The 12,920-nt window shown below is 41.8% G+C and overlaps 1 pseudogene; it reads right to left on the bottom strand.

Annotated features, from left to right (window-relative positions):
• Positions 1–876: 876 nt before the first annotated feature.
• On the bottom strand, positions 877–1,083 carry LOC142288122 (U2 spliceosomal RNA; annotated as a pseudogene).
• Positions 1,084–12,920: the final 11,837 nt, after the last annotated feature.

Genomic DNA, 12,920 nt, shown 5'->3' with positions numbered 1-12,920 from the left:
GTATTGAGGAATCGCTAGCTGCATTGAGAACTGCAAATTATTTTTCTACCCTTGATCTCACTAGTCACTATTGGCAAGTGTCCGTTGCTGAGGCAGACCGGGAGAAGACCGCCTTCGCCACCCCTATGGGTCTCTGCGAGTTCAAAAGCATGCCCTTCGAGCTGTGCAATGCGCCAGGAACCTTCCAGAGGCTGATGGAATGCTGCTTGGGACAAGATTTTAGGGTGTATAAAAAGGGAGATTAGATCCCGTGATCCCAACGTATTGTTACACCTCTATAAATCACTTGTAAGGCTACATCTGGAATATGGGAACCAGTTTTGGGCTCCACATTTTAAAAAGGACATTCAGAAGTTAGAGTCAGTTCAAAGGTGGGCAACTAGACTACTACAAGGAATGGAAGGCCTCCCATATGATGACAAGTTGAAAAAGTTATTAAGTGATTATTGGCTGCAATGGGGCTTTCTGGCTGGTGCCAGCCTCTCTTCTTAGCACACAGGAACCACAATCCCTACACCATGCTTCAATGGATTCTCTCATCCCAGCCCAGTAAAACTACATATTTTACACAGTCATAAGCAGCCAAAAGGGATCTATTCTATTCAATTGCAAATGATCTAGATAAGACTGAGAATAAGATACTGCACGGGACATAGCAGAGTTGGTCAAGTTGAGTGGAGATGAGTTTGCTATTTGGCACAGCTTTTTGCATCAATAAAGCAAGTAAAAGGTGTGAAAGATAAAAAAAAGGGTGAAAGTGTGAAAAGTGAATTGGCCAAATTGAGGTGCATATAAAGTTTTTGCTTTCTTTCAATTCACTAATGGGGCTCATTTGAATCAGGTGAATTGAGTTCTGCTTTTGGAAACTGGGTTAAGAAGGGGTGCACCGGTCCTGGAGGTACTGCAATACCAGGTCAATGCGTGGAGTGGACAGAGCAAGATTTTTTCCATCTCCTTGTTCTAAAAATCCATTTAATATATGGTCCCCAGAGAGGGGACGTATCAGATATTAAACTGATAAGAACAGATTTATTTTTTTTTTTTTTCTGTTTATCAGTAGGACTTCAAAATAACAAAGGTGATCGCCTCCCGTTGCCTGGGAACCGTCCAGGCACAAGAGGGCTATGTGTCACCAGAAGGCGCACACACTTCCTCAAGGCCGGCAGACGTGCAATCCCAGGCACCTTCCAGTACCGACCAAGGTAGCGTCCTCCGAAACTACACTTGATCTTAGCCAAAAGGCCGAGAAGCTATAACCCGAATTGGTTACGGCCTTGAGTGGCACCCTGGCCTATACCGGACACATCTTAGGGAGAGGGAGACAAACCCACGCCTACAGAAGACATTTTGTCACCCAAGCCAACCCTTGAAAAGGCTGTTTTGCAGAGCAAAAACAAGAAGAATGGTGCTTTTTGCAGCCGCCGCCCACTGCAATGAATCTGAATAACTCCTCCTTTTGGACACAAGCACCTCCCCTCCCCCTTGCAGTCTTTCCAATTCATGATACAAAAAGACGGACGGACAGGACAGGACAGGACAGGCTGCCTGACTTTCCGTCACTGCCACCCTTTGCCATCCTTGCCCGTAGAAAGCCCTTTCATCATCCCCAAACCCTAATCTTTTCCCTTCCCTTCCCAGATGCGTCTCACTCCCTTTCATTAGGAAGTGAGCGCAGCCTTTTCTCCGTTCTGCACATGCGCGACGTTAAACACAAATGCGCAGGCGTGCGTTCCATTACCCTCACTGCATTCCACTCCCATACAGGAAGTGGGCGCAGCTATTACTACGGTCGCACATAAAAGAACCCACGGCCACCACTGCACATAGCTGACTCCACCACAGGACACCCACTTCTACACCAACGCAGGTAAGACAGGATCGGCACCTCTATGCTCCCGTTACAATCAGGCTCAGTCACCATGTGATAACGCTCTCAACTCTTTAGTTGCAGGCTCCCCTTGCTTCACCTCCACTGGCTGTGCTGCCATTTCCTCTCCCACCTGGAAGGTATACTTTATTCCACTATTTTCCTGTTTCTCTCTTCCCCCTTTTCCCATAACCTACTTTTATCTGCATTTGTGGGGTATCTATATGCTATTTACATCATAGTTTTATTCATTAATATGGAAGGGAAGAGTGCCCATGAGAGTGTTGAACTGCGGAGAGCAAGAGATTAAGCTGCTCCGATTTGCCACCATTGATAAGCTGTTCTCAGTAGATACACATGCTATCCAAACAGCAGCATCCACCATTGCTTCAGCCCACCCATTCAGTGACAGCTCACCAAGTCAGCCAGAGGAGTGGTGTAAGGAATTACACGTAGGCACTGACTCCACACCTTCACATCACAAGAAGGGGGTCTACAGGCTAGTGCAAGAATACGAGCAAGTCTTCAGCAAACATCCGCTAGACTTTTGAAGAATAAAAGGGGTCAAACACTACATCCCCACAAGTGCACACCCACCCATCAAAGAGAGATATAAGCCAAAACTACCTGCACATTACCAGTGTACCAAGGACATGTTGAGCAACATGAAGGAGGCTGGGGTTATCCGTGACAGTTGTAGCCTCTGGGCAGCTCCGTTGGTCCTGTTAAAGAAGAAGGACAGCACCACTCCCCTGTATTGAGGAATAGCTAGCTGCATTGAGAACTGCAAATTATTTTTCTACCCTTGATCTCACTAGTCGCTATTGGCAAGTGTCCGTTGCTGAGGCAGACCGGGAGAAGACCGCCTTTGCCACCCCGATGGGTCTCTGCGAGTTCAAAAGCATGCCCTTCGAGCTGTGCAATTTGCCAGGAACCTTCCAGAGGCTGATGGAATGCTGCTTGGGACACCGAAACTTTGAAACGGTACTGCTATACCTTTATGATGTTATTGTTTATTCTAAAGCAAACAAGATTTTAGGGTGTATAAAAAGGGAGATTAGATCCGGTGATCCCAACGTATTGTTACCCCTCTATAAATGACTTGTAAGGCCACATCTGGAATATGGGGTAAAGTCCTGAGCAGGTTGATAACCATTGGTTTGAGCATGGTAGGGTGTAGTGCGCATCTTCCTGCATCGGTAAAAGCTGCAGAAGTCCTTGAAGATTTCCGCTTCAAAGGCTGTGCCTTGATCTGTGAGGACTCTCTCTGAGTAGCCATGAGGTCTGCATAAGTGTGCTTGGAAGACCTTCGCTGCAGTATGGGCCATTAGATCTTTGACTTGTACCACAACCATAAATCTCGAGTAGTTGTCTACCATCGTAAGTGCATACGTGAGCTCGCCTCGATATTCTGCAACAAAACTCCCTTTTTCGATTTCAGTTTCAGCAAACACTCCTCTTCCTGTAGAAAATATTTATCATTACCTAAGACAGTCATTCTAATGCATGACAATATTAAGGCAATTTAGTTAAAACTTGTTTTAACTCACCTTTAAGGGGATTGATGTATTTCATGGTCAATCCAGGTTTGTCAGTGATGGCACTGACATAATGTATGGCGTCTTTTTCGGGCGTTATCCTTTGCCTTTTCATTGTGAAAATCCAGTTGCCTATATCAAAGCAAATTCTACTACTTGTAAAGTATGCAGAAAATGAAATGTAGAACATATAACATCAACTGCTTAGGAACGCATCATAGGTTAGTACTTAAAAGGATATTGTCATGTTCTAGTCATAATGCAAGCTGGACATTTTTCATGTTACCCTGTAATCGCCGGCCTGTTCTAATGCTCACAAGCCAAGATATAGGCTCAGCTGCTAAGGCTTCCCTCTGCCTTCTGAATGAAACTTGAATATGTCTGGGTCACTGTGTATATAGCAGGTGCTCAGAAAAAATAAGAGTCAATTCAATAGAAATAGCTCTGGCACACTATAGTGATCAATAACGTAAGAAAAGAACTCTTGGAATGCTGAAAATTCTTTATTTGTGCAAAAGGATAATTCATCCAACGTTTCGACCTTGTTTTTAGGTCTTTATCAAGGATAAAGTTATCTAAGATCATAAAGGGTTACAAAACCATATAAACACGTAATTAGTACATAGTACAACATAACAGTACAATATATTGCTACTTGAGAGTACAATGGGTCAAATGACCATGATGCACATACAAAAAATTTTTCCAAAGCCATAGTGAAAACATTTGTACTGAGGAAAGAAAATTTCCACATGACCTATCTGGAGAAACATTCTGGATCAAACAACCAAAAATAGTCAAGCAGGTAAATACACACCTATATGGATAACAGGATGATATGTGTTCAATTGTATAGCGTCATTGCCATTAAGGTACAAATGGAAAACTTGCAATCCTATATAGTGAAGGAAATGAACACATATCATATCAAAGAACACAGGAACATGGGTGTGAGAAAAACCTCAATGTTTATACTTTGTTCTTTATAATGGTGTGAACATGTATATGTCTCAGTACCTTATGCACTTGAGAATTCTAGTGAGTAGATCATGAAAGCCTATTTCAGAACTGGAATCGGTAAATAATTGTAGGTGGAATCTAAATGAAAAGATGGTACAAGTGTTATCATGACACGTGGGCTATAACACAATGGACCGTGTGACAAAGAAGAAAGGAGAGAAAGAAGAGGAAGAAAATGCAACTACCTGTAACATTACGTGATAGTCACTGGTAAGTATCACTTGACAATTCAAGTGAAAAAGGATTCCTTTATTAAAGGGTTCTCAGTCGCCTCAGGATCATGAAATACTAGGGTAAATGATATGAGAATGGGTAAGAAGCACCACTAAAGGAAATATGAGATGCAGGACATATATCTATAAACCCCTGAACTACATGATAGAAATAAAAAGAAGAAAAAAGAAAAAAAAGAAGAAAGAAGAAGAACACATAGAATGCGGAAAGAGAATGGGTACAACTACCTGAGTTACTGCAGGGAGGCCCCTGGTTGGTATTGTGAGGGTTAGTGGAATTCCTTCACTGAAGGGTTCTCAGTTGCCTCAGGTTCGTGAAAAATGCTATAGACAAATAATGCCCGGAGAAAAGGGGTTCATATACAGCGAATAATGGTAATACAAGGTACATGTGTCACATGTAATAGTATATATATATATATTGTACTAAGCTCTACACCAGAAATAGAAAGTAGTCCCTCTGCCTTCTGTCTAGGTGCCCTGAGTTATGTCCTGTAAACTGTCACAGGGACCCAGACACACATGTGTAGTAGGGGAATATCCCTGCTGAGATGCCAGTGCTAGAGCACTCGTTTGCTGTGGAGTTGAACGCTATGTGAGCAGTTCTTACCTTCAATGAGCAGAAGTCTCTTTTTTCAGATTTCAATATCTCTGTGGGTATCTGGCAGAAATATGGAATAGTCTTTATTGCTAAGACCCTGTACACCACTCCCACTAAAGGGGGCTTTACACGCTGCAACATCGCTAATGCGGAGTCGTTGGGGTCACGGAATTTGTGACGCACATCCGGCCGCATTAGCGATGTTGCTGCGTGTGACACCGATGAGCGATTTTGCATCGCTGCAAAAACGTGCAAAATCGCTCATCGGTGACATGGGTCTCCATTCTCGATTATCGTTACTGCAGCAGTAACGATGTAGTTCGTCGCTCCTGCGGCAGCACACATCGCTCCGTGTGACACCGCAGAAACGAGGAACCTCTCCTTACCTGCCTCCCAGCCGCTATGAGGAAGGAAGGAGGTGGGCGGGATGTTCCGGCCACTCATCTCCGCCCCTCCGCTGCTATTGGGCGGTCGCTCAGTGACGTCGCTGTGACGCCGCACGGACCGCCCCCTTAGAAAGGAGGCGGTTCGCCGGTCACAGCGACGTCGCCGGGCAGGTAAGTATGTGTGACGGGTCTGGTCGGTGTTGTGCAGCATGGGCAGCGATTTGCCCGTGTCGCGCAACAGATGGGGGCGGGTATCCACACTAGCGATATCGGGACCGATATCGCAGTGTGTAAAGTAGCCTTTAATAAACTGTGTAAAGGATTTTAAGTAAAAATCCACAATAAACCAGCGCTAGATGGGTTTTTATAATTTTATTAATAGACCACAAATAAAAAATTTTTTGCTATCCTTGTTTCAAGACAGAGTATTTGATAATATACAATACACTGATTATTACTAAAACCAAGGACCACATAAAACAAGGACCACATAAAATAAAAAATGAAAGTAATGAGAATAAAATTCTTTTGTATAACCAATTAACTTCGAGGTGATACAATATTCACATTGATTTAGTTTTACCAGTCTAATGTAATGCCCCGGCCGGTGGCATATATTTTGTTTGGTTAATAATTTAGACTTATACAATGAAAGATGTACTATACCACCCCTGGCTAACTTACAAGTTTTAAGTTGTACAATATAAGTTTGCGACGTTATATTCATATATAGGAAGGCAAACAATATTGGCAATTTAGTGGCACCCACCATACGTAATCTTACAGCACCTAATAAGGGAGGATTATTTGGCCTGAAAGGTTTTTTTCCATGCAAAAGCTGTATAGTATGTAAGAATACAAAAAATATTTCACGGAAATCCTTCTTACAGGGGCAGTCAGAAGTCATGATTAGAGAATTTATTACATGTCAATCAAAGGGAGTAGTATATTGCATTCAATGTCCCTGTCAGAAAAAATACATTGGGAGAACTATTAGACCCCTACGGAAAAGGGTGGGTGAGCACATTAGAAGTGTTAAAAATAAATGTACTAAGCACCCCCTATCCAGACATTATGTGTTAAAACATGGAGGGTCCTTTAAAGGATCCCAAGTATGGGGCGTACAAAAAATAACTAAGGATTGGAGAGGTGGCGATTTCATTAAAAAAATGTCACGAGCAGAAAGCCAATGGATTTTTGAATTGAACACCTTGAAACCATATGGACTCAATAATGATATAGAACTGTTTGCTTTTAATTAATTTATATTTTTATAGGTAGAGGAGTAATAGGTACTGATAATAATACGGAGAGAAGGAAAAAAAAAAAAAAAAAAAAAAAAGCGATTGTCATGGAGATATATGTGTATATATGCATAATATATATTAAAATTGGTATCATATCATAGTATCATAGTATCATAGTTTTTAAGGTTGAAGGGAGACTCTAAGTCCATCTAGTTCAACCCGTAGCCTAACATGTTGATCCAGAGGAAGGCAAAAAAAACCCAATGTGGCAAACAAGTTCCAATGGGGAAAAATTTCCTTCCTGACTCCACATCCGGCAATCAGACTAGTTCCCTGGATCAATACCCTGTCATAAAATCTAATATACATAACTGGTAATATTAAATTTTTCAAGAAAGGCGTCCAGGCTCTGCTTAAATGTTAGTAGTGAATCACTCATTACAACATCATGCGGCAGAGAGTTCCATAGTCTCACTGCTCGTACAGTAAAGAATCCTCGTCTGTGATTATGATTAAACCTTCTTTCCTCAAGACGTAGCGGATGCCCCCGTGTTCCAGTCGCAGGCCTAGGTGTAAAAAGATCTTTGGAAAGGTCTCTGTATTGTCCCCTCATATATTTATACATTGTGATTAGATCCCCCCTAAGCCTTCGTTTTTCCAAACTAAATAACCCCAAGTTTAATAACCTGTCTTGGTATTGCAGCCCACCCATTCCTCTAATAATCTTGGTCGCTCTTCTCTGCACCCTCTCCAGTTCAGCTATATCCTTCTTATATATCGGTGACCAGAATTGTACACAGTATTCTAAGTGCGGTCGCACTAGTGACTTGTACAGAGGTAGAACTATATTTTTTTCATGAACACTTATACCTCTTTTAATACATCCCATTATTTTATTAGCCCTGGCAGCAGCTGCCTGACACTGTCCACTAAAGTGAAGTTTACCATCCACCCATACACCCAAGTCTTTTTCTGTGTCTGTTTTACCCAGTGCTCTACAATTAAGTACATAATTATAAATTTTATTTCCTCTACCCAAGTGCATGACCTTACATTTATCTACATTAAACTTCAATTGCCACTTCTCAGCCCAATCCTCCAATTTACATAAATCTCCCTGTAATATAAAATTATCCTCCTCTGTATTGATTACCCTGCAGAGTTTAGTATCATCTGCAAATATTGAAATTCTACTCCGCATGCCCCCAACAAGGTCATTTATAAATATGTTGAAAAGAAGCGGGCCCAATACTGGTGCTTCACTTGCCCAAGGTTGATGTAGATATAAGGGGCTTTTCATATTATAGCAAATTTATATTACACCTTTATGATGTCCTTTTGTTAAATTTATTGTTGAAAAAAAGCATATGCATATATACACATTGTCTTCCCAGTATATGATGATACAAGCAAGGCTATATATAGGTCTTTTTAGAAAAACCTTTAGAAAAACCTTTGCACATAATTATATTATATGGCTATTATGAACGGTCTTTCACAAATTGATATATGTAGTGGTCATTGAATGTTGGTTGAATTTAAACATTGTTTAATTTTATGCAAATTATAACCAATTAAATATATGCATAAATAGTGCTCTAGGCAACAGCTGAGTTATCCTTGAGGAAGGGGGCCGTTACACGCCCCCGAAACGCGTGTCGGATCAGGACTCTGTTTTTGCCTACCTCACCTGTGCGGTGATAACCTGCCAAGTAATCTCTCCCTCGTGTGGAATCAACCGGCTTCCACTGGACACGGTACGGATTGCCTGCTGGAGAGGTTGAGAGGTTACCGCTGACATTTCCTTTGTCTGCAACCAGGATACATTGGTACCTCCAGCGGTTCTGCATTGCTCGTTTGGAAGCAGATCGGAGCCTTGTGTGGTGCTAACCTGCCAAGCAACTTCCTCCTGTGTGGAATCAGTCAGCTGACACTGGATACGGTCTGGACTGCCCGCTGGAGAGGCTGAGTAGTTACCGCTGATCTTATTGTTGTCCGCAGCCAACATCTTGGTGCTTTCAGTGGCTTCGTACTGCTTGATTTCGAAAGTACATTTGGGAGAATACGGGACCGGCTGGTTTGTGGCCTTGTGAAGTGTTATAAAGGCTCTGTAAAGAGGGATGTCGGTAACCATACATCTCCCCCAGAGCCAGCACTAGTCGCGGCCACTGGCCTCAAAACGTCCGCTCTGGAAGTATAACAGGTCAATCCTGTACATAGCGGTTCCAGCCTAATCAACGGAGAAATCCGGGGTGTTTTTTGCGGTCAAGTTGTTGTGAGGTTTATTCCCCCAGGCCCTGGGGGCGAATATAACGTCGCAAACTTATATTGTACAACTTAAAACTTGTAAGTTAGCCAGGGGTGGTATAGTACATCTTTCATTGTATAAGTCTAAATTATTAACCAAACAAAATATATGCCACCGGCCGGGGCATTACATTAGACTGGTAAAACTAAATCAATGTGAATATTGTATCACCTCGAAGTTAATTGGTTATACAAAAGAATTTTATTCTCATTACTTTCATTTTTTATTTTATGTGGTCCTTGTTTTATGTGGTCCTTGGTTTTAGTAATAATCAGTGTATTGTATATTATCAAATACTCTGTCTTGAAACAAGGATAGCAAAAAATTTTTTATTTGTGGTCTATTAATAAAATTATAAAAACCCATCTAGCGCTGGTTTATTGTGGATTTTTACTTAAAATCCTTTACACAGTTTATTAAAGGCTACTTTACACACTGCGATATCGGTCCCGATATCGCTAGTGTGGATACCCGCCCCCATCTGTTGCACGACACGGGCAAATCGCTGCCCATGCTGCACAACACCGACCAGACCCGTCACACATACTTACCTGCCCGGCGACGTCGCTGTGACCGGCGAACCGCCTCCTTTCTAAGGGGGCGGTCCGTGCGGCGTCACAGCGACGTCACTGAGCGACCGCCCAATAGCAGCGGAGGGGCGGAGATGAGTGGCCGGAACATCCCGCCCACCTCCTTCCTTCCTCATAGCGGCTGGGAGGCAGGTAAGGAGAGGTTCCTCGTTTCTGCGGTGTCACACGGAGCGATGTGTGCTGCCGCAGGAGCGACGAACTACATCGTTACTGCTGCAGTAACGATAATCGAGAATGGAGACCCATGTCACCGATGAGCGATTTTGCACGTTTTTGCAGCGATGCAAAATCGCTCATCGGTGTCACACGCAGCAACATCGCTAATGCGGCCGGATGTGCGTCACAAATTCCGTGACCCCAACGACTCCGCATTAGCGATGTCGCAGCGTGTAAAGCCCCCTTTAGTGGGAGTGGTGTACAGGGTCTTAGCAGTAAAGAGTATTCCATATTTCTGCCAGATACCCACAGAGATATTGAAATCTGAAAAAAGAGACTTCTGCTCATTGAAGGTAAGAACTGCTCACATAGCGTTCAACTCCACAGCAAACGAGTGCTCTAGCACTGGCATCTCAGCAGGGATATTCCCCTACTACACATGTGTGTCTGGGTCCCTGTGACAGTTTACAGGACATAACTCAGGGCACCTAGACAGAAGGCAGAGGGACTACTTTCTATTTCTGGTGTAGAGCTTAGTACAATATATATATATATACTATTACATGTGACACATGTACCTTGTATTACCATTATTCGCTGTATATGAACCCCTTTTCTCCGGGCATTATTTGTCTATAGCATTTTTCACGAACCTGAGGCAACTGAGAACCCTTCAGTGAAGGAATTCCACTAACCCTCACAATACCAACCAGGGGCCTCCCTGCAGTAACTCAGGTAGTTGTACCCATTCTCTTTCCGCATTCTATGTGTTCTTCTTCTTTCTTCTTTTTTTTCTTTTTTCTTCTTTTTATTTCTATCATGTAGTTCAGGGGTTTATAGATATATGTCCTGCATCTCATATTTCCTTTAGTGGTGCTTCTTACCCATTCTCATATCATTTACCCTAGTATTTCATGATCCTGAGGCGACTGAGAACCCTTTAATAAAGGAATCCTTTTTCACTTGAATTGTCAAGTGATACTTACCAGTGACTATCACGTAATGTTACAGGTAGTTGCATTTTCTTCCTCTTCTTTCTCTCCTTTCTTCTTTGTCACACGGTCCATTGTGTTATAGCCCACGTGTCATGATAACACTTGTACCATCTTTTCATTTAGATTCCACCTACAATTATTTACCGATTCCAGTTCTGAAATAGGCTTTCATGATCTACTCACTAGAATTCTCAAGTGCATAAGGTACTGAGACATATACATGTTCACACCATTATAAAGAACAAAGTATAAACATTGAGGTTTTTCTCACACCCATGTTCCTGTGTTCTTTGATATGATATGTGTTCATTTCCTTCACTATATAGGATTGCAAGTTTTCCATTTGTACCTTAATGGCAATGACGCTATACAATTGAACACATATCATCCTGTTATCCATATAGGTGTGTATTTACCTGCTTGACTATTTTTGGTTGTTTGATCCAGAATGTTTCTCCAGATAGGTTACATAGTTACTTAGGTTGAAAAAAGACCTAGGTCCATCTAGTTCAACCTTCCTCCACCAGTTCTACATTTAGTCACTAAGTCATTTATAACCAACAATGTTTTGTGTACTGAGGAAATCATCCAGCCCTTTTTTAAAAGCTGTTATAGTATCTGCCATTACTACCTCTTGTGGTAGGGCATTCCACAGTCTGACCGCTCTAACTGTAAAGAACCCTTTCCTATTTAGGTGTCGGAATCGCTTTTCTTCCACTCGCAGTGAGTGCCCCCTGGTCCTTAGTATTGTTTTCGGAAGAAATAAGTTATGTGCCAGTCCTTTATATTGACCACACATGTATTTATACATATAAATGAGATCTCCTCTGAGACGTCTTTTTTCTAAGCTAAACATATCTAACTTTTTCAATCTGCCATCATATGGGAGGCCTTCCATTCCTTGTAATAGTCTAGTTGCCCGCCTTTGAACTGACTCTAACTTCTGAATGTCCTTTTTAAAATGTGGAGCCCAAAACTGGATCCCGTATTCCAGATGTGGCCTTACAAGTGATTTATAGATGGGTAACAATACGTTGGGATCACGGGATCTAATCTCTCTTTTTATACACCCTAGAATCTTGTTTGCTTTAGCAGCTGCTGCCTGACATTGAGTGCTGCTGCTCAGCTTATTTGTAATGAGAATACCCAAGTCCTTCTCCTGTTCTGTAGTCCCGAGTTTACTTCCATTTAATGTATACGCAGCTATAGGATTACTCCGTCCTAGGTGCATTACTTTACATTTATCAACATTAAATCTCATTTGCCAAGTATCTGCCCATTCTGACATCTTATCCAGATCTTTTTGTAATATTGTACTATCCAGGTCATGTGGAAATTTTCTTTCCTCAGTACAAATGTTTTCACTATGGCTTTGGAAAAAATTTTTGTATGTGCATCATGGTCATTTGACCCATTGTACTCTCAAGTAGCAATATATTGTACTGTTATGTTGTACTATGTACTAATTACGTGTTTATATGGTTTTGTAACCCTTTATGATCTTAGATAACTTTATCCTTGATAAAGACCTAAAAACAAGGTCGAAACGTTGGATGAATTATCCTTTTGCACAAATAAAGAATTTTCAGCATTCCAAGAGTTCTTTTCTTACGTTATTGATCACTATAGTGTGCCAGAGCTATTTCTATTGAATTGACTCTTATTTTTTCTGAGCACCTGCTATATACACAGTGACCCAGACATATTCAAGTTTCATTCAGAAGGCAGAGGGAAGCCTTAGCAGCTGAGCCTATATCTTGGCTTGTGAGCATTAGAACAGGCCGGCGATTACAGGGTAACATGAAAAATGTCCAGCTTGCATTATGACTAGAACATGACAATATCCTTTTAAGTACTAACCTATGATGCGTTCCTAAGCAGTTGATGTTATATGTTCTACATTTCATTTTCTGCATACTTTACAAGTAGTAGAATTTGCTTTGATATAGGCAACTGGATTTTCACAATGAAAAGGCAAA

This window comes from Anomaloglossus baeobatrachus, unplaced genomic scaffold (genome assembly GCF_048569485.1).
Source record: "Anomaloglossus baeobatrachus isolate aAnoBae1 unplaced genomic scaffold, aAnoBae1.hap1 Scaffold_78, whole genome shotgun sequence".
NCBI lineage: Eukaryota > Metazoa > Chordata > Amphibia > Anura > Aromobatidae > Anomaloglossus > Anomaloglossus baeobatrachus.
Note: the sequence above shows the minus strand (reverse complement) of the source record. Positions and strands in the feature narration are given on the sequence as shown.